This window comes from Lissotriton vulgaris, chromosome 1_1 (assembly GCF_964263255.1).
Source record: "Lissotriton vulgaris chromosome 1_1, aLisVul1.2, whole genome shotgun sequence".
Taxonomy (NCBI): Eukaryota; Metazoa; Chordata; class Amphibia; order Caudata; family Salamandridae; genus Lissotriton; species Lissotriton vulgaris.
The window spans coordinates 281,356,940-281,376,894 of NC_141685.1; the positions used below are offsets into that span (position 1 = coordinate 281,356,940).

Consider the following 19,955-nt stretch of genomic DNA (forward strand, 5'->3'; position numbering starts at 1 on the left):
TTGTGTGTGTTTGGTTGTTGTGTGTGGAGTTGTGTGGTTGTGTGGGGTTGTGTGTGTGGCTGTGTGGGGTTGTGTGTGGGGTTGTGTGTGTGTGGTTGTTGTGTGTGGGGTTGTGTGTGTGTGGTTGTGTGTGTGGGGTTGTGTGTGCGTTGAGTAGTGTGTGTTTGGGGTTGTGTGTGTGTGTGTGTGGGGGGTTGTGTGTGTGTGGGGGGGTTGTGTGTGTGGGGGAGGCGTTGGGTGTGTGGGGTTGTGTGTGTGGGGGGTTGTGTGTGGGGGGGTTTGTGTGTGTGTGTGGGGGGGTTGTGTGTGTGGGGTTGTGTGTGAGGACTAGAGGGAAACGACAAAGGCCACACATCGATGAGGGAGATAGGCCAACACCCACAAAACGGTTATGCAGCAATATCACTAGGATTCTGAAAGACTCCGGGTTGGAGAGGTAATAGTGTGTCGGGGGTAAACTGTGAAAATGTTTAGGTTTAGTCGGTTGTAGGACATGTAAACACATTAAAATACGGCATAAAAAACAAAAAAAAGTGGCCCATAGTAGCAAAGCATATCAAGAAGGAAGTGGAATAAGGAAGGGGCCATTCATTGGCCTAGAAAGGGATTGGAAACACCAGCGTTGTCTTCCCTTGCTCCGTCGCCCTTACAAAGCCTCAGCCGTTTTAACAGTTCTTCCAATGTTCTTGTATACCGAGTTCTGCGATTGTACAGGGTGAAAATGATCGAAAGAAGACAAAAAAAAACAAATGGAACATGAAGTGAAAATGTAAAATTGAGATGCTTTACAGGCCCCGAAAAAAGTTCGCAGAAGCACGTGGAACATACAAAATCATATGACCTGGCAAGGAGCATGGACATAGATTGATAGATAGATAGATAGATAGATAGATAGATAGATAGATAGATAGATAGATAGATAGATAGATAGATAGATAGATAGAGTGAGGGCGATAAATAGACAGCTAGATAGAGTGAGGGCGATCGATAGATAGATAAAGTGATGGCGATAGATAAAGTGAGTGCGATAGATAGATAGAGTGAGGGCGATAGAAAGATAGACAGACAGATAGAGTGAGGGCGATAGATAGATAGATAGATAGATAGATAGATAGATAGATAGATAGATAGATAGATAGATAGATAGATAGATAGATAGATAGATAGATAGATAGATAGATAGATAGATAGATAGATAGAGTGAGGGCGATATATAGACAGCTAGATAGAGTGAGGGCGATCGATAGATAGATAAAGTGATGGCGATAGATAGAGTGAGTGCGATAGATAGATAGAGTGAGGGCGATAGAAAGATAGACAGACAGATAGAGTGAGGGCGATAGATAGATAGATAGATAGATAGATAGATAGATAGATAGATAGATAGATAGATAGATAGATAGATAGATAGATAGATAGATAGATAGATAGATAGATAGATAGATAGATAGATAGATAGATAGATAGATAGATAGATAGATAGATTGAGGGCGATATATAGACAGCTAGATAGAGTGAGGGCGATCGATAGATAGATAAAGTGATGGCGATAGATAGAGTGAGTGCGATAGATAGATAGAGTGAGGGCGATAGAAAGATAGACAGACAGATAGAGTGAGGGCGATAGATAGATAGATAGATAGATAGATAGATAGATAGATAGATAGATAGATAGATAGATAGATAGATAGATAGATAGATAGATAGATAGATAGATAGATAGATAGATAGATAGATAGATAGATAGATAGATAGATAGATAGAGTGAGGGCGATATATAGACAGCTAGATAGAGTGAGGGCGATCGATAGATAGATAAAGTGATGGCGATAGATAGAGTGAGTGCGATAGATAGATAGAGTGAGGGCGATAGAAAGATAGACAGACAGATAGAGTGAGGGAGATAGATAGATAGATAGATAGATAGATAGATAGATAGATAGATAGATAGATAGATAGATAGATAGATAGATAGATAGATAGATAGATAGATAGATAGATGGTTGTGTGTGTGGTTGTGGTTGTGTGTGTGGTTGTGTGTGGTTGTGTGTGTGGTTGTGTGTGTGTGGTTGTGTGTGTGGTTGTGTGTGTGTGGTTGTGTGTGTGGGGTTGTGTGTGTGGTTGTGTGTTGTGTTTGGGGTTGTGTGTGTGTTGTGTTTGGGGTTGTGTGTGTGGTTGTGGGGTTGTGTTTGTGGTTGTGTGGTTGAGTGTGGTTGTGTGTGGTTTTGAGTGTGCTTGTGTGAGTGCTTGTGGTTTTGTGTGTGTGGTTGTGTGTGTGTGGTTGTGTGTGGGGGGATGTCTGGGGTTGTGTGTGTGTGGGTTGTGTGTGTAGGGTTGTGTGTGTGTGGGGTTGTGTGTGGGGGGGGTTGTGTGTGTGGGGTTGTATGTGTGTGGGGTTGTGTGTGTGGGTGGTTGTGTGTGTGTGTGTGTGGTTGGTTGTGTGTGGTTGTGTGTGTGGGGGTTGTGTGTGGGGTTGTGTGTGTGGGGTTGTGTGCGTGTGTGGGGGTTGTGTGTGTGGGGGAGTGAGGGTGTGCGGTGTGTGGGGGGGTGTGGGGATGTGTGTGGGTGTGTGTGTGTGGGTGGGTGTGTGGGTGTTGTGTGTGTGGGGGGTTGTGTGTGTGTGTGGAGTTGTGTGTGTAGGGTTGTGTGTGTGGGGTTGTGTGTGGAGCTGTGTGTGTGTGGGGCTTGTGTGTGTGGGGGTGTGGGGGACTGGGTGTATGTGTGGGGAGTTGTGTGTGGGGGGTTGTGGGTGTGTAGGGTTGTGTGTGGGGGGATTGTGTGTGGGGGGTTGTCTGTGGGGGGGGGGGTTGTGTGGGGTTGTGTGTGTGGTTGTGTGGGGTTGTGTGTGGGGTTGTGCGTGTGGCTGTGTGGGGTTGTGTGTAGGGTTGTGTGTGTGGTTGTTGTGTGTGGAGTTGTGTGGTTGTGTGGGGTTGTGTGTGTGGCTGTGTGGGGTTGTGTGTGGGGTTGTGTGTGTGTGGTTGTTGTGTGTGTGGTTGTGTGTGTGTGGTTGTGTGTGTGGGGTTGTGTGTGCGTTGAGTTGTGTGTGTTTGGGGTTGTGTGTGTGTGTGTGTGGGGTTGTGTGTGTGGGGGGGGTTGTGTGTGTGGGGGAGGCGTTGGGTGTGTGGGGTTGTGTGTGTGGGGGGTTGTGTGTGGGGGGGGGTTTGTGTGTGTGTGTGGGGGGGTTGTGTGTGTGGGGTTGTGTGTGAGGACTAGAGGGAACCGACAGAGGCCACACATCGATGAGGGAGATAGGCCAACACCCACAAAACGGTTATGCAGCAATATCACTAGGATTCTGAAAGACTCCGGGTTGGAGAGGTAATAGTGTGTCGGGGGTAAACTGTGAAAATGTTTAGGTTTAGTCGGTTGTAGGACATGTAAACACATTAAAATACGGCATAAAAAACAAAAAAAAAGTGGCCCATAGTAGCAAAGCATATCAAGAAGGAAGTGGAATAAGGAAGGGGCCATTCATTGGCCTAGAAAGGGATTGGAAACACCAGCGTTGTCTTCCCTTGCTCCGTCGCCCTTACAAAGCCTCAGCCGTTTTAACAGTTCTTCCAATGTTCTTGTATACCGAGTTCTGCGATTGTACAGGGTGAAAATGATCGAAAGAAGACAAAAAAAAACAAATGGAACATGAAGTGAAAATGTAAAATTGAGATGCTTTACAGGCCCCGAAAAAAGTTCGCAGAAGCACGTGGAACATACAAAATCATATGACCTGGCAAGGAGCATGGACATGCAAGGTAAAAGCAAAATATCACTTGCTATTATTTTTTTTTTAATTAACATTTAAAACTTTTTTTTTAAATGTCATTTATGTCAGAATTGTTGAACTGGGGCTTATAAATCCAGCTGTTGCCTTGATTCTCATTCATGTTCTTGTTACGTTTGGACACAGTTAGTTCTTTCTTTGTGCCCTGGTGTATCATTCTGCACTGTGTGATCACCATTTAATGTACAAGCCGGCTCTCTTATTTAGCTAAGACTACTGGCCATATTATCAAGCAAGGGCGATACATTATCGCCGCTTTTATCGGCAGCGAACAGCCGCTAAAGGGGCGATAATGGGCTTGATAATATGCCCTTGTGAAATCCCTTAGAAGCCCAGGTTAACACCAGACCTGGGCTTCTAAGGGAATTCACAAGGGCATATTTGCTGCTTTAGCAGCATTTTCCTGCCGATGAAAGCGGCGATAATGTATCGCCCTTGCTTGATAATATGACCCTACATTCTCCTAAGTTTTTATTGGACCTATTTATTTTTTGACAGTCACAAGTGCCTGACCTTTTTGCAGCCAAATGGAGTCCGTTCTATTAAACAATTATTTTGCCATTTGTCCCTCGTCATCTGTTATTCCCCAACTGTTGCAAACAAAGTTATTGTTTCCTGTGAAGTAGTTTGCCGCAGTTATTTCTTCCGCCAAGAAGCCCGATTTCACCCGTAGCAATGTAAAGTAATTTTTTTTATATTAAATTAGCCTTTCCTTTTTTTATAAAGTGTAGGTACAAAGATTCCCTGGGCAGACTGCGTATGATGGAGCGGGTTCTCATGGGCATACATGACGGGGAACAACAAAGAGAACTAAGGGGCATATTACCAAGCAATAGCAATAATTATCGCTATTGCTTGGTTAGAGACAAAAATTTACCGCTGAGCTGCGGCGATTTTTACCGCAAATAAACTTTGGTATTACCAAGGTTTAACGCAAATGCGATAAAAATCGCCGCAAAGCATGAATATCGCTGAAAAGTCAGCGATATTCATGCATTACCGAGCTAATGCTCTTAGCCATGTTATCCACCTCCCATTGGATAACATGGCTAAGAACTGCTCAGGGCAGGTGTTAGCTTTTGGAGATATTCGTGCTTAGCGCGAATATCTCCAAAAGTTGGTAATAGGAGATAGCGATGTTAGCGACTGTTTCCAGTCACTAACATCTTGGCACGCCCACTTTGCATGTCATTAGTGATAAATATCACTGACATGCAAAGTGGGGCCCAAGATGGTCGCTATCTCCTACTAGCTGTCGCTAACTGGTGTTAGCGACAGCTAGGTAATAGGGAGATAATTTTATCTCCGCTTTCTTGGCTTTTAAAGCCAAAAAAGCGGAGATAAACCCCCTTGATAATATGCCCCACAGACTTTATCAGGTAGTCGCACCTGAAAACAAAAGCTCTAGACAGTTATAAGAACAGGCGTTGGTGAGGCACTTGAACCTGACATGAGACATCTTAAGATCTCTGCTGAAAGAAACTGAGCATTGGCAAGGCAAGGCTCTCAGTGGTCCCCCATTTTCTTCCTAGGGTCATTTCCCTTGCCGAATCACTCCAGGGAGCACTCGAAACAAATCGTTTGCGTGAGATTACTTTCCTTACGCTCCCTGCCACATTGTGTGTGATACTCGCTCTCTAGCCTCACCACGCCTACGATATTTCGAAATAACTTACACTAGCAGTACCACCAGTACTGTTACACCTATGTCGTTTTTAGTCTCCCCCACGCAGCACTTAAAAACCAGCGATTTCGTGATCTGTGTGACCTTAAACTATATGTTAAATGACTCCTTCTTCTGTATGTCTTTGTTTTGTCTTACATGTTATTTGTACAGGTATGCTTGAGGGGGGAATCCCCCTCTTACACCTATAGCACCTTAGTGAGTGCGACACATAGTCTAAAAACACTCACCTTACTGTTTTTAACCCACACTTGCACTATGTATGTTCCTGAGGAAAGCCAGCATAATCCAAGGCACTGGCTGAAACATGTCGACCCAAACTGGATGTAGGAGGTCTTAATCTTGCTACCACAACATCCACTTGCCTTGTTTTTAACCGCTGACGGAGGCCCAGGCTATTAAAATTGAATTCACCCTCGGGTACTGGGACCACCGTTTAGCCGTCACTGCACAATTCACCACACTGCACTCTCAGAAAAATATCTGCTCCGCTGTAATCAGGCGTCATAGCACACCCGGGACACATTAGGTGTCACTGGGTGGGCCCAATGATGAAGCATGCCACCAACTAGGTTGGTGGGTGAGGGCTTCATAAAAAAACCTAATAGGTGCCTGCTGACCATACAGTTCAGAGTCCTATAATATGGTCACATCCAAAGTAGTCCTTGTTGATAAACATATAAACCCCAGGGGATACAGACTAGCTTTCTAGTCCTCTCTCTCCCTCGTGATACGCCAACCAATGAGTCAAGACATGCGCAGGCATGGTTAGTCGTCTTGGAAATATGGAAAAGACCAAGGGAATGCATGGAGTCCCACTGATTGTTCAATAACAAACAACAAAACGTATTCATGCAGTGAAGGATACAACTTATTCAGTCAGAACACTGAGACTGAAACTGAAATGCTTCTCGGTGCGACAAAAGAATAGGGTGAAAATCCGTCAAAACAAAAGCAGACAGAGATGCCACCCAATCGTTAGAAAGGGCCAGACACAAAGCCACTCCAAGGGCCTCATTTATGAAAAGTGACGCATTGCTGCGTGAAAACAGCGATGCGTCACTTTTCACTGCACACTCCTTGCGACACCAAAGATGCGTCATATTTAATGTATGACGCATCATGTCGCAAGGACTTACAGATACGTCAGTATTTTTGACGTATCTGTAAGCGCAAAAGTGACGCATTGCTGGAGTGTATCACAAAAGTGACGCAATTCCAGCAATGCGTCCTTTCACATGGGGAAAGCCCCATGTGAAAGGGCTTGCGTCAGTCTTACGCCTGCTGTGAGGCAGTCGCAAGATTTTGACGCAACAGCATCCTAAAAGTGACGCAGTGAATTCTCATAGATTTCACTGCGTCACTATTACGAGGCTTTTGTGGGGGAACGCCCCCTCTGCATACATTATACCTGACGCAGGTATAATGTGGTGCAGGGGTTTAAAAAGTGACGCATCTACCTAGATGCGTCACTTTTTAAATATGGCGCAACATGCACATTTTTTACGCCGCTGGCGCGTCACAAAAAGTGACGCACCGGCGGCGCAAAACTGACGCAAGGCCTGATAAATAAGGGCCCAAGTATATGTTCTGTGTTGGAAACAGTAGGTATGCTTATAGCGGTCTGCTGATGTGACATAAAAAGGGAAACTTTGAAATTAAATGACTCATTACCTGACAGGGGGTGGCAAATGGTGAGCACTTTTGCGGCCGCTTTGATGTTCTCAGTGGCCGCGCGGCTCACTGAGAACATCAAAGTGGCTGCGAAAGAACTCCAAAAGGCTGCAGGCGGACAAATGATGCGCGTGCCCGGCGCACATGCACTGTACCAGATCCACAGACTTTGGGAGCTTTTTTGAAAGCCCTTACTTAACTCGCAGGGCAACGCATGCGCGTTAGCTCAGCAAGACCTAAACAATAGATTTCACAAGCACAGCTATGCAGGCTCGACCTGAAAAGGTAGAGAAAGTTGTTCCCCTTGGCGGACAAGCTTAAGTTACATACACTGTATATTAGTATAGGTCATCCAAACATAAACACTGGGTCCTACACACTATAGTACACCCACACGAAAGTACTGTAGCTCAATATTTATTTTTAGTTAAAAAGAAAAAGGTTTTTTCATAGATATTACACTTCTTTTAAAAACAGTAACACATTACGCGCCTGCATTAAAACACATTACAATTTCATTAGCACAGTTTTTACACACATGAATAATTAAAAACACATTAACTTACAATAAATTTTCATCAGCATTAGTTGGCTATAGAGAGAAATCACATAGGGGGAGAGACATACAAAGGCATTCCTTATTAGTCATTAGATGTTGCACTTTTTGGAATGCACCTTATTGCCTGCTATTAAAAAAAAATTGGGACACGGTCCTCTTGCGGTTTTTCCTATGGATTTATATGAGTGGGCTCTATTTCATTCGTTCTTTCGGTTTCCCCACATATCGATATTCCCCAAGTCCTTGTCTCGTGGTTCTGCAGAGAACTCCACTTCACGGGGTGGATTTGTCTTAATTGTCTCAGTTGCGTCTTAATCTCGATTCGAAACTAGGTACAGGCGTTCCACTCCCGGCACCCTTTCACTCCAGTGCTCCTTGTTTCTGCTTTACCGCTGGACCTGAAAAGGGCCCGGGCCTCTAACTTGTGGTCAGTTAAGTAAGTACCCATGTCACTAGTGTCGGTGTTTCTTTAACCAGTGGGCCCAGGGCCCTACTTTACACTGTGCAAGTCTGTTTTGTCGAACTTTTAGTTCATTGTAGTAATGTATTTATCACTGGAGAGACAACTTCTCCAAAAGCATTCTATTTAGCAGCATATCTAGAATGGAGGTAACCTGGAAATCAAAAACACCGGCTTTCAAAGCAAGCTACAATTCTTTGGCAATCTTCGGCCAACAATGACGAACCTCGCAGTATTCCTTTGTAATGAACCTTCCGGCACTTTTTAATTATTTATATTAATCTATAAACAATCGGCATGTTTCATATCAGTACATACATGATTCCCTGATTCTTATATTCACTCATTAAGAGGAACCTTCTACACAAATACTAAACAGCTGTGATCTTAGAACGTAGATGTTCAATTTAAAAGTGTGTGGCTAAGGAATACCTTGTTTTAATAGGCTCAGCTTTATATCTTAATTTTTTTTATTTAAATGAAAAAAGTAAAAGATCTGAGGGTACTCCCAGAACTTAATATTACCAAAATAACAAAGAAAAACAAAGAAAAGAAGTCGATGGCATTGCACAGAAAATATGCAAATATTAGTACTGCGGCCACGCCCTGCTTGAGATCCGGCAAACCAGACACCTCACTGGTTTAGAATGGCTCGCCATTGGTTTGGACGTCACTGGAATGAGAGGCGTGGCGTCCATGCTGGATCGGGTTGAAAGACGTAAAACCGGGAAGATATTTTGCTAGCATGCGGCCATGACAGATAGGGGTAAAATGTCGGCCTTGAAAGAATGACGATAAAGTCGTCTCGCTCACGTCTAATGAGCTCTTTTTCCGCCGAACAACTAGCTGCTCTCATCAGTCTGTCCAACTGTATTATGTTTCTACCAGGAGGGTTCAGGACGACTATTTAAAAGAACAGATGTCATTTCTCTGTGTTCTAATAAAGGTTTACTTTATGTCTCTATATTTTGCTGCAGGTCCTGATGAAACCCACTGATTCACGCTTAATCGGTATAAACATTAGCATTATCCAACAGCAGATCTGCTTCATATTTACGAAACCTCATTTAATTTATCAGCGATTCTTTTCTGTTAGATTGACACAGACACCTTTCTTCTTATTTATCGTTTACAATGATTGGGCGACTCGACAAATAGTTAAGAGCTATATTTAGTACACGAATGTTAGCGTTTTTAAGTGGTAGGAATAAGGAATACCTACTTGTAAAAGGCTCTGTTTTATATATTAATGTTATGGAAATGGACGAAAGTATTCTGATTGGTACATAAATGGTTCTCTGTATCTTATATTCACTATGATTGGGCGGCTCCTCTTCAAGAGGAACCTCTAGACGAATAGTAAAGAGCTATGATCTAAACTCAATGAAGGCCAATTTAACGGGGTAGGGCTAAAAAGATACCTTGTTTTAATAGGCTTAACTTTATATCTTAATTTCTTTTATTTAAATGAAAAAAGTAAAAGATCTGAGGGGACTCACAGTAACTAATGTTGACAATATAACAAAGAAAAACAAAGAAAAGAAGTCGATGGCATTGCACAACATTGCACAGAAAATATGCAAATATTAGTATTGCGGTCACGCCCTGCTTGAGATCCAGCAAACCAGACACCTCACTGGTTTAGAATGGCTCGCCATTGGTTGGACGTCACTGGAATGAGAGGCGTGCTGTCCATGCTGGATCGGGTTGAAAGACTTAAAACCGGGAAGATATTTTGCTAGCAAGCGGCCATGACAGATTGGGGTAAATGTCGGCATTGACAGAATGACAATAAAGTCGTCTCGCTCACGTCTGTGGAGCTCTTTTTCCACCCAGCAACTAGCTGCTCTCATCAGTCTGTCCAACTGTATTATGTTTCTACCAGGAGGGTTCAGGACGACTATTTAAAAGAACAGATGTCATTTCTCTGTGTTCTAATAAAGGTTTACTTTATGTCTCTATATTTTGCTGCAGGTCCTGATGAAACCCACTGATTCACGCTTAATCGGTATAAACATTAGCATTATCCAACAGCAGATCTGCTTCATATTTACGAAACCTCATTTAATTTATCAGCGATTCTTTTCTGTTAGATTGACACAGACACCTTTCTTCTTATTTAACGTTTACAATGATTGGGCGACTCGACAAATAGTTAAGAGCTATATTTAGTACACGAATGTTAGCGTTTTTAAGTGGTAGGAATAAGGAATACCTACTTGTAAAAGGCTCTGTTTTATATATTAATGTTATGGAAATGGACGAAAGTATTCTGATTGGTACATAAATGGTTCTCTGTATCTTATATTCACTATGATTGGGCGGCTCCTCTTCAAGAGGAACCTTCTAGACAAATAGTAAAGAGCTATGATCTAAACTCAATGAAGGCCAATTTAACGGGGTAGGGCTAAAACATACCTTGTTTTAATAGGCTTAACTTTATATCTTAATTTCTTTTATTTAAATGAAAAAAGTAAAAGATCTGAGGGGACTCACAGTAACTAATGTTGACAATATAACAAAGAAAAACAAAGAAAAGAAGTCGATGGCATTGCACAACATTGCACAGAAAATATGCAAATATTAGTATTGCGGTCACGCCCTGCTTGAGATCCAGCAAACCAGACACCTCACTGGTTTAGAATGGCTCGCCATTGGTTGGACGTCACTGGAATGAGAGGCGTGCTGTCCATGCTGGATCGGGTTGAAAGACTTACAGCCTGATTCATGTAGGCAATAGCGCTCGCAAAAGGGCCAGATTCTGAGAATCTGGCCCTTTGCGAGTGCGATTTTTGCATTTGGTATTCATGATACCAAATGCAAAAATCGCTATTTAAGAAGTCGCAAATATGCGAGGAATAGCATTTAAGGAATCTCTATTAGAGATTCCTCAAATGCTATTCATGACACATCCTGAAATTGCGATTTAGCACTTTTGGGGCCGCTATTTACCGAGAGGTCAGACCTGTCGGTAAATAGCAGAAACTCAGAAAAATGCTTTTAAAAGCATTTTTCTAAGTTGCATGTTGCACACACACATGTCCTTTGGACATGTGTATGCGCAACACCTAACCAAATGTGCATTTTAGGGGTGCTACAGGGCGTCCTTTGGACACCCCTGGCACCCTTTCAGTCGCTATCTCATTTGCGAGTAGCAAATTGCTACTCGCAAATAAGGGATACTCCCCATTCATTCCTATGGGCCTCTTGGCCCATAGGAATGAATGGGGAGTATTTGCGAGTAGCAAATTGCTACTCGCAAATAAAGAACATGTAGGAATCGCTATTTTATTAGCAATTCCTACATGAATGCCATTTTGCGTGTCCTCAATAGCGAGTCGCTATGATTCGCTATTAGGGACACGCAAAACGGATTGTACATGAATCAGGCTGTTAAAACCGGGAAGATATTTTGCTAGCAAGCGGCCATGACAGATTGGGGTAAATGTCGGCATTGACAGAATGACGATAAAGTCGTCTCGCTCACGTCTGAGGAGCTCTTTTTCCACCCAGCAACTAGCTGCTCTCATCAGTCTGTCCAACTGTATTATGTTTCTACCAGGAGGGTTCAGGACGACTATTTAAAAGAACAGATGTCATTTCTCTGTGATCTAATGAAGGTTAACTTTATGTCTCTATATTTTGCTGCAGGTCCTGATGAAACCCACTGATTCACGCTTAATCGGTATAAACATTAGCATTATCCAACAGCAGATCTGCTTCATAATATTTACGAAACCTCATTTAATTTATCAGCGATCCTTTTCTGTTAGATTGACACAGACACCTTTCTTCAATTCAATTCATCAACTTTTATTCGATTATAAAATTGCATAATCATAAAAAGTACAGTTTCATAAAGATCAAGGGTTAATACATTAAGACACATGTTGTAGTTAAAAAAAAGAAACAATTTTACGACGAGTTTTTGTTACTAGTTTTAAGAAGGTCACTATCATTTTAGCTTCATGCGGGTTTTTCGGTGACTGGAGATAAGCGAGAGCTGGGTATGTGTATCTGAGTCCACTTAGACGAAGAAGGGGAAGGATCCATTTTTTCCTAGCTGCTCTGTAATACTTACAGAACAAAATAACGTGGACCGTTGATTGGTTGGAAACCCCGTCACAAGGACAGCGTGACAGGCTCCGGGACCAATTATTTGGTTCTGGAAATGAGACCATTCGGTAGAAAAGGTCGAACCGCAATCTTGTCAATAGGAACTTTTCATAGTTCGAAAGAAAGAACGTCAGGTAGGGCTGTAGTAATTTCTCTGACTGCAGTAAGCGGATTTTTTCATTTTGTATTTTTACAATCTCGGCCTGATTGCGGAGTTCTCTTAAGTGGCCCATGCATAGTTCTTTCAGCTGTTTCTTTGAAATGTCTTCTATTGATGGTGGTTCGAGGAAATATTGCTCCCGATCAAGGTCTTGGAGGAATTTGTGGATGTAATTAAGCCAGGGTATTTTCCTCCAGTGGGCTAGGCCAAGGCATTCGGTGATGAGGGAACGCGTTACGTGGCTTTCAGGATTGCACCATATGCGGTGCCAGAGTATAAGAGGCTGGCATCGTATGGTGTCTGTCACATATTCCATCCCTAGCTCCCGGTGCGATGCTAAGATCGGGGAGCTTTGGGGAAGGGCTAGAACATATTTAATAAAGGCGTTCTCCGTTACCTGGAGTTGGTCAATGTTTCCGTGGCCCCAAATGCCTGCTCCATAAGTGGCCACACTGTGGCATTTTGCGTAGTATATCGTTAGCAATTCCGATGGAGCTGGTTTGCCAAGTTTCCTGGAGAAAGCACTTAGTGCTGATACTGCTCGGCGGAAGTTGAGATTTCTGGCTTCGATTGCCTTACGCCAGGTCATTGTGTCATCCACAAGTATACCTAGGTAGGGGTATACAGATGTTTTTTCCAGCCTATTATTATCGATATATATGGATTTTGAGGATCCATGCTTCGGTCCGATGGTCATTGTGAATGTTTTTTTAATGTTTACTTTCAGACCCAGGGAATCCATAAATGCCACATATTTATTCAGCTGTCGCTGGAGTTGGTTAGCTGTCCGGGCCAGGATGACCGAGTCGTCGGCATACAGGAGGATGGGTATCGGGCGGCGTGCTATCTGCGGAAGATCCTGGCTCCCTTCCAGCATTGCTTGTTCAATCCCGTTGGTGTATAGGTTGAACAGGAAGGGAGCCAGTACACACCCTTGTCTTACTCCACGTATTATTTTAAAGGGGCGTGATAGTTCGCCGGCGATGCCATAACGGACTCGGCCTTCCGCATTGGTATAGAGTTCCCTAAGGAAGGCTAGTATAGATGGATCCACTCCGAGGTTTGTCATGGTTTCCCACAGCTTGGCGTGCTGAACGCAGTCAAAAGCCGCGCTCAGGTCTACATAGACCAGATAGATTTTGCCTCCTTTCGCGCGGGCGTATTTTCCGGCCAGGAGGGTCAGGTTTAGGGCCTGATCCACCGTCCCGAGCCCCTTCTGGAAGCCATATTGCAGGTCTGTGATGATGTTGTTTTCCTGGGCCCAAGATTGTAGTCGGTCCAGGAGTAGTCGACCTGCAATCTTGCCCGTGGAATCCAGAAGGGAGATCGGCCGGTAGCACGCGGGATCATTACGATCCCCTTTCTTGAATATTGGCAGGAGGGTGGAGGTTGACCATGATGGAAGAAGTCCAATTTCGGTGACTGCTGTCATTACCCGGGTGATTACTAGTGACCAATACTCGCTGTTATATAGAAACAAATCCATGGGTACCCCATCTGGGCCAGGAGCCTTGCCAGTTTTTGACGCTTTGATAGCCTTTCTAACCTCATTTACAGTAAAGCGTAGATTAATGGGGTGGAAATTATTCTCTACTTTTGCTTGGTCTTCTGTTTGAGAGAGGTCAGTTAGTGAACCAAAAATTTTTGTGAAGTGATGGACCCAGTCATTCTCGGTTATTGCCACATCTAGGTGGTGTGGGTCTGTAGTATTGTCTAGAAGGGGTGATCTGATGGTCTGCCAGAATGTGGTGCTGTCTTTTTTTAGTGCACTCTCATGTAATTGACACCATAGGTCTTGCTTTATCAGGCGCCTTCGGTTTTTCCGGGCATTGTTGTACTTTTTCCTCCGGAGTGACATTTTTTGGGCGTCTCTAGGTTTCTGTCGAAGGGCTTCTTTGAGGGACGTAAGGGCCTTTCTGCAGTCAGAGTCAAACCATCTCTGCATTGGGGGTTTTGGTTTGTTTGCTGTATGTTTAAATAGCTCGTCCCTTATTGCTCCTTGGATATTGTGGAAGGAGGTTATAATTAGTGCAGGGGAAGCCTCTGCGGACAGACAGTCCATTATCCATGGGTGCGTTTTTGCAAGTATCCTTTGTGAGGAGACTTCGGGGTCAATCTTTGACCATTTAATGGCGTACCCATTCTTCTTCTTCATTTCTAGTGATTGTTGGTCAAGAGAGCTGACTTTTGTTGTAGAAGGACCAACTTTTCCCATGAGGAGGTCCACACTCAAGGGGTAGTGGTCGCTAATCGCGCTGGACCCTACTTTATAGTTTTTTAGTGATCCTTTACAGGTATTTGAGGCTAGGATAAAGTCAATGGTTGACATACAGCCACGCCCATGGAAAGTAGGTAAGAATTGCTGGACCGGGTCAACTAATTCGTTGGCAAAGTCCAGGTCCAAGGTGAAGAGGATTTCATTGAGCTTATTTCCACTCGAGGTATGTGCGAAGTGTGGGATGGGATTTCCGGATTCGGTCTGTAGACCGCAGATTCCGCTTTTATGATTTGGACATAATGGTTGATTGAAATCGCCTCCCCAGATGTACTTTATTGTCGTGTTTAGGTTCGCATTTTGTAGTGAAGATATGTGTGCTACCATTTCATCTAAGTAAGAGCAGCATTCCAGGGTACCTGTGTTATTATAATAGTTTATGATTATGAATAAATTTCTTGATGCTGCTGTCTGGTGAGTAAATTGGATGATTTGGAAAGTGGGTGCTTCCTTTGTTAGTTTTACTGTAAGTGGTAAGGTATTAGAGAAATAAATCATGAGTCCACCTTTTGGTCTTCCCTTTGTGCTTGGCGTTGCTTTAGTGAAAAATGTCTTATAGCCCGCTAGATGGAGAGGGGATGTACGCCAGGTCTCTTGTAGGCACAAGATTTGGTGGCTCCTTGCTGTATTCAGCCATAGAGGGCATGATATTTTTTCAGTTAGGCCTGCAACATTCCAGTAGGCTATACCTAAGCTCATGACCTCATTATTTCCCATGATGGCAGATACTGTCTTGGAGTTGGTGTGAATTTCAATAGCTGTATCAGGCTCGATGTTTAATCTTTGGCTGGTATCTACTTCTACTAGGTGGGAGCAAATCGAAAGATTGTTTGAATAAGTCAATGCTATCTCTGGTGTGTCGGGCAACTCTGGTAGTGGTGTCGGATATTTATCAGAGACAGGGTGTTGTACAGAGTCTACTTTGTAGTGGTTAAGTTTGTCCATAAATGGTCAGTCGACCATTTCAAGGCACTCAAATCGATTTTGGGTCGGGAAGCCCTGCCATCCTTCGTATGCTTGATAAGGTCTATCCTGCCAATAGGGTATTTGGCGTTCAGCGTATCTACCTCTTGGTCCTCCCCTGTCTAAATAATCGCATGGGTACTCCCTCTGATTCCATGGTGTTTGACACCAAGGGTCCTGATTTCGTAGATCTTTAGAATGATCTTTGGGATAGTGGTGCCATTCCCAGGGTGGAAAGTTACGATGTTATTTCGCTGGGGGGTAGAAAAAGGAAAGGTGGCGGGCGTCTATTCCCCCTTTTTTGTCGAGTTGAGGCCAGGCACAAATGTGGTCTACGGTTGCGGGATCTCTACATGTAACGATGATGCAATCACCGCGTATTGTTTTCTTCGTTTTGCCTAACCAGGCTACCCTACGGGCTGTGGTGATCCCTCCCGAGAGATGGGATTCGAGGGGTCTATTTATGCTAAGCCACTGCATGGCCTTGTTTTTAAGTGACCATGCAGTTTCTGGGGTGTCATCTGTTAACTCGGGTACTCCTGTTAAAACTATTGTGTATGGAGTAGCTTCCGGGGGCATGTGAGCGGGGCGTCTAGCTGTAGGAGGTTTTTTCGGCGAAGTTTTAGGTGTATTCTTGGGTGTTTTTTGAGGGGGTAATGGTTTCGATGACTGGGAGTCAGATTTTTCAGTGCTAATTCTACTAGGATCCGGATTGGCTGGTGGACCTGGAGTGCCTGCCATGGCCTTACCTACGGTTACTGTTTGCTGTGCTTTTGATTGTGGTGGTTTCTCCTGCTGGGGATGGGGCGTGTTTACGGTGGATTTGGGTATAGTGGACGTTTGTTTTGAATTCTTTTGTACTAAAGAAATTGTGTTTGGATGATTAACTGTTTTCTGTGAGTGTGATTGGTTTTGCTTTTTTAGTGGGTGCGAGATGTTACGTTGACCCTTTACGTCAATCCGTGTATTTGTATCTAAGAGGGTAGCCGAGATTATTGTTAGTTGTGCTTCGAGGTTTCTGATACTTAATTGGATAGGCTTTAGATATTGGTAAAGTAAGTCCTTGGTTGTGGTGAGAACTTGTGAGGTGATACTGCAGGTCTTACACTGCTCCGGCCTATTATCGTTCGGAATTGCCTTGTGTGGGAGAGTTGAATCTGAGATGTGTAATATGCTATTAGAAATTGAGGAGTTTGGATGGGTCGTTTTATGTTCCTGGCAGGGTGAGCTGTGTGTGCCTTCATTATTTGTTGATCGAGTTTTCGGTATTGCCCCTTCTCTCTCGCCTTGCTGGGACAAATTATCGGTGGATTGGATGTCTCCTTCAGTTTGGCAGCCAGCTAGGTCGGGAGTTGCTTCCAAGTCGTCCATTGTTATTGAGGGATCCGACTCGGAGTGCGTGACCGAGAGATCAACTACTGATGGTACGGTATTTAGATCTGAAGCAGAAAGAATCACAGGAAGAGAACTGTTTTGGGTATTTAAGTTGATTGGGGAGACGGCGTTTGCTATAGCGCCTAATGATGAGCGCTTCGCGTTTGCGCTCATAAGGTCCATTGAAACTCTCTTCTCCATTAAAGCTATACTTTGATTTATCGTCTCATTTACCCGTGATATAAATAGGTCAATAGGGCCTGTTACCTGTGCTACCTCCTGCGCGTGTTTAGATTTAGGTTTGGAGGCACTTCTTGTTTTGGGCGGCATGATTGTTTGTTGCTGGGTCGTTGTTGAAAGAGAGATGGCCCGGTCCGGTCTCTATCGGGCACTAACGGGCAACAACGGGCCCGCCCTTGGCCCGGGCTTCGCCCCGGGCTGCGTCCCGCGCGCGTCCCGCGCAGCGGTTGCCGCGAGATTTTGTAGCGCTTCGCTGGGGGCGGGGCACTGGAAGGGGGCGCGGCTCTCACAGGAAGAGGACCAGCTGATGATGGTGAATGCTGGTCCTCGCAGTCCTGGGGCCGGCGCCTCGTCCTCCTCTGCGGCCTCGCGTTCTCAAACTCTCAGCAGCGCAGTTGACAGGCAGCTATGCTACTCCTGTAGCGGGAACAGCGGCAGATGAAGGGATTCAAAGCGGTGACTGGCAGTAAGTCTTTATCCACGAGTGGCACCCGCGCAGCGGTTGCCGCGAGATTTTGTAGCGCTTCGCTGGGGGCGGGGCACTGGAAGGGGGTGCGGCTCTCACAGGAAGAGGACCAGCTGATGATGGTGAATGCTGGTCCTCGCAGTCCTGGGGCCGGCGCCTCGTCCTCCTCTGCGGCCTCGCGTTCTCAAACTCTCAGCAGCGCAGTTGACAGGCAGCTATGCTACTCCTGTAGCGGGAACAGCGGCAGATGAAGGGATTCAAAGCGGTGACTGGCAGTAAGTCTTTATCCACGAGTGGCCTTCTTCATATTTAACGTTTACGATTGGGCGACTCGACAAATAGTTAAGAGCTATAAGTATTACACGAATGTTAGCGTTATCAAATGGTAGAGCTAAGAAATACCTATTTTTCATAGACACTGTTTTAAATCCCTGTTGTATATATTAATGTATTATGGAGAAAATACAAATATACAGATTAGTACATACAAGGTTTTCTATATCTTATATTCACTATGATTGGGAGGCTCCTCTTTAAGAGGAACCTTCTAGACAAATAGTAAAGAGATATGATCTTAACCCCTTCGAGGCTATTGACGAGCTGGGCTCGTCATCGCGCTTACCTGTCCTGCGCGGATGACAAGGCCAGCTCGTCACGTAACGCGGTAATTTTGAATTTGCCACGCACAGCGGGAAAAGCCGCCGCAGCGATGCAGTTAATACAAGGATGTTCAATTTAACGGCCTAGGGCTAAGAAATACCTTGTTTTAATAGGCTCTGTTTCATATCTTAATATTTTTATTTAAATGAAAAAAGTAAAAGATCTGAGGGTACTAACAGAAGTTAATATTGACAATATAACAAAGAAAAACAAAAAAAAAGTCAATGGCATTGCACAAATAATATGCAAATATTAGTACTGTGGCCACGCCCTGCTTGAAATCCGGCAAATCAGACACCTCACTGGCTTAGAATGGCTCGCCTTTGCTTTGGACGTCACAGGAATGAGAGGCGTGGCGTCCATGCTGGATCAGGTTGAAAGACGTAAAACCTGTCCAACTTTATTATGTTTCGACCAGGAGGGTCACAGACATGCCAGCCCTCCCCGATTTAGGCGGGAGACTACCGATTTGAAGGCTAGTCTCCCGGCTCCCGATTCATGCTTCTGAAAAGTAACCCGATGACGAGGTTTCTAGGTTACAAGCATGGGGCCTTATTTATGAGGCCGTGTGTCAGTTTTGCGCCACCGGTGCGTCACTTTTTGTGACGCACCAGCGGTGTAAAAAATGCGCCTCATTGCGCCATATTTAAAAAGTGACGGATCTAGGTAGTTGCGTCACTTTTTAAACCCCTGCGCCACATTATACCCGCGTCAGGTATAATGTATGCAGAGGGGGCGTTCCCTCGCAAAAAGCCTCGTAATAGTGACGCAGTGAAATCTATAAGATTTCACTGCGTCACTTTTAGGATGCTGTTGCGTCAAAATCTTGCGCCTGCCTCACAGCAGGCGTAAGACTGATGCAAGCCCTTTCACATGGGGCTTTCCCCATGTGAAAGGACGCATTGCTGGAGTTGCCTCACTTTTGTGACACACTCCAGCAATGCGTCACTTTTGCGCTTACAGATACGCCAGAAATACTGACGTATCTGTAAGTCCTTGCGACATGATGCGTCATACATTAAATATGACGCATCATTGGTGTCGCAAGGAGTGCGCAGTGAAAAGTGACGCATTGCTGTTTTCACGCAGCAATGCGTCACTTTTCATAAATGAGGCCCATGGCTCTCAGCAGAGGCACCCCCCACATGGTCGCACCGCCCGAATCCCAATAAATTCAGACCACACCAGTTTGTTTTATGGAAGAATTAAGGCCGCAGTTTATTAGGCATTATCACTTACAAGCGATCTTTTACACGCCATTATTTCTGTCTGGCGACTGTGCGTTCTTACACAACTAGCTCTGCACTGTGCCCTACATTCAGTGCGGCTCTCTTTTCCAAAGTGACTTGTCCCCGTCCTTAACCACCAATGCCTCTGCACTGTGCCCTACATTCAGTGCAGCTATCCTTGCCAAGGTAACCCCCTCCCTGGGACACACCTTTTCCTTTCTCTCCGGGCACGCTTCTGCTTCCGGCCCGACCGGGTAACCTTTTACCTCCGGTTTCCACACACTCCTTGGGTAAGCGTCTGCTTTAACCCAACCGGA

General features: G+C 44.5%; 2 pseudogenes; both read right to left on the minus strand.

Annotated features, from left to right (window-relative positions):
- Positions 1-10,475: 10,475 nt before the first annotated feature.
- Positions 10,476-10,530, minus strand: LOC147747009 (U7 small nuclear RNA; annotated as a pseudogene).
- A 7,740-nt stretch (positions 10,531-18,270) lies between these two features.
- Positions 18,271-18,325, minus strand: LOC147747010 (U7 small nuclear RNA; annotated as a pseudogene).
- Positions 18,326-19,955: the final 1,630 nt, after the last annotated feature.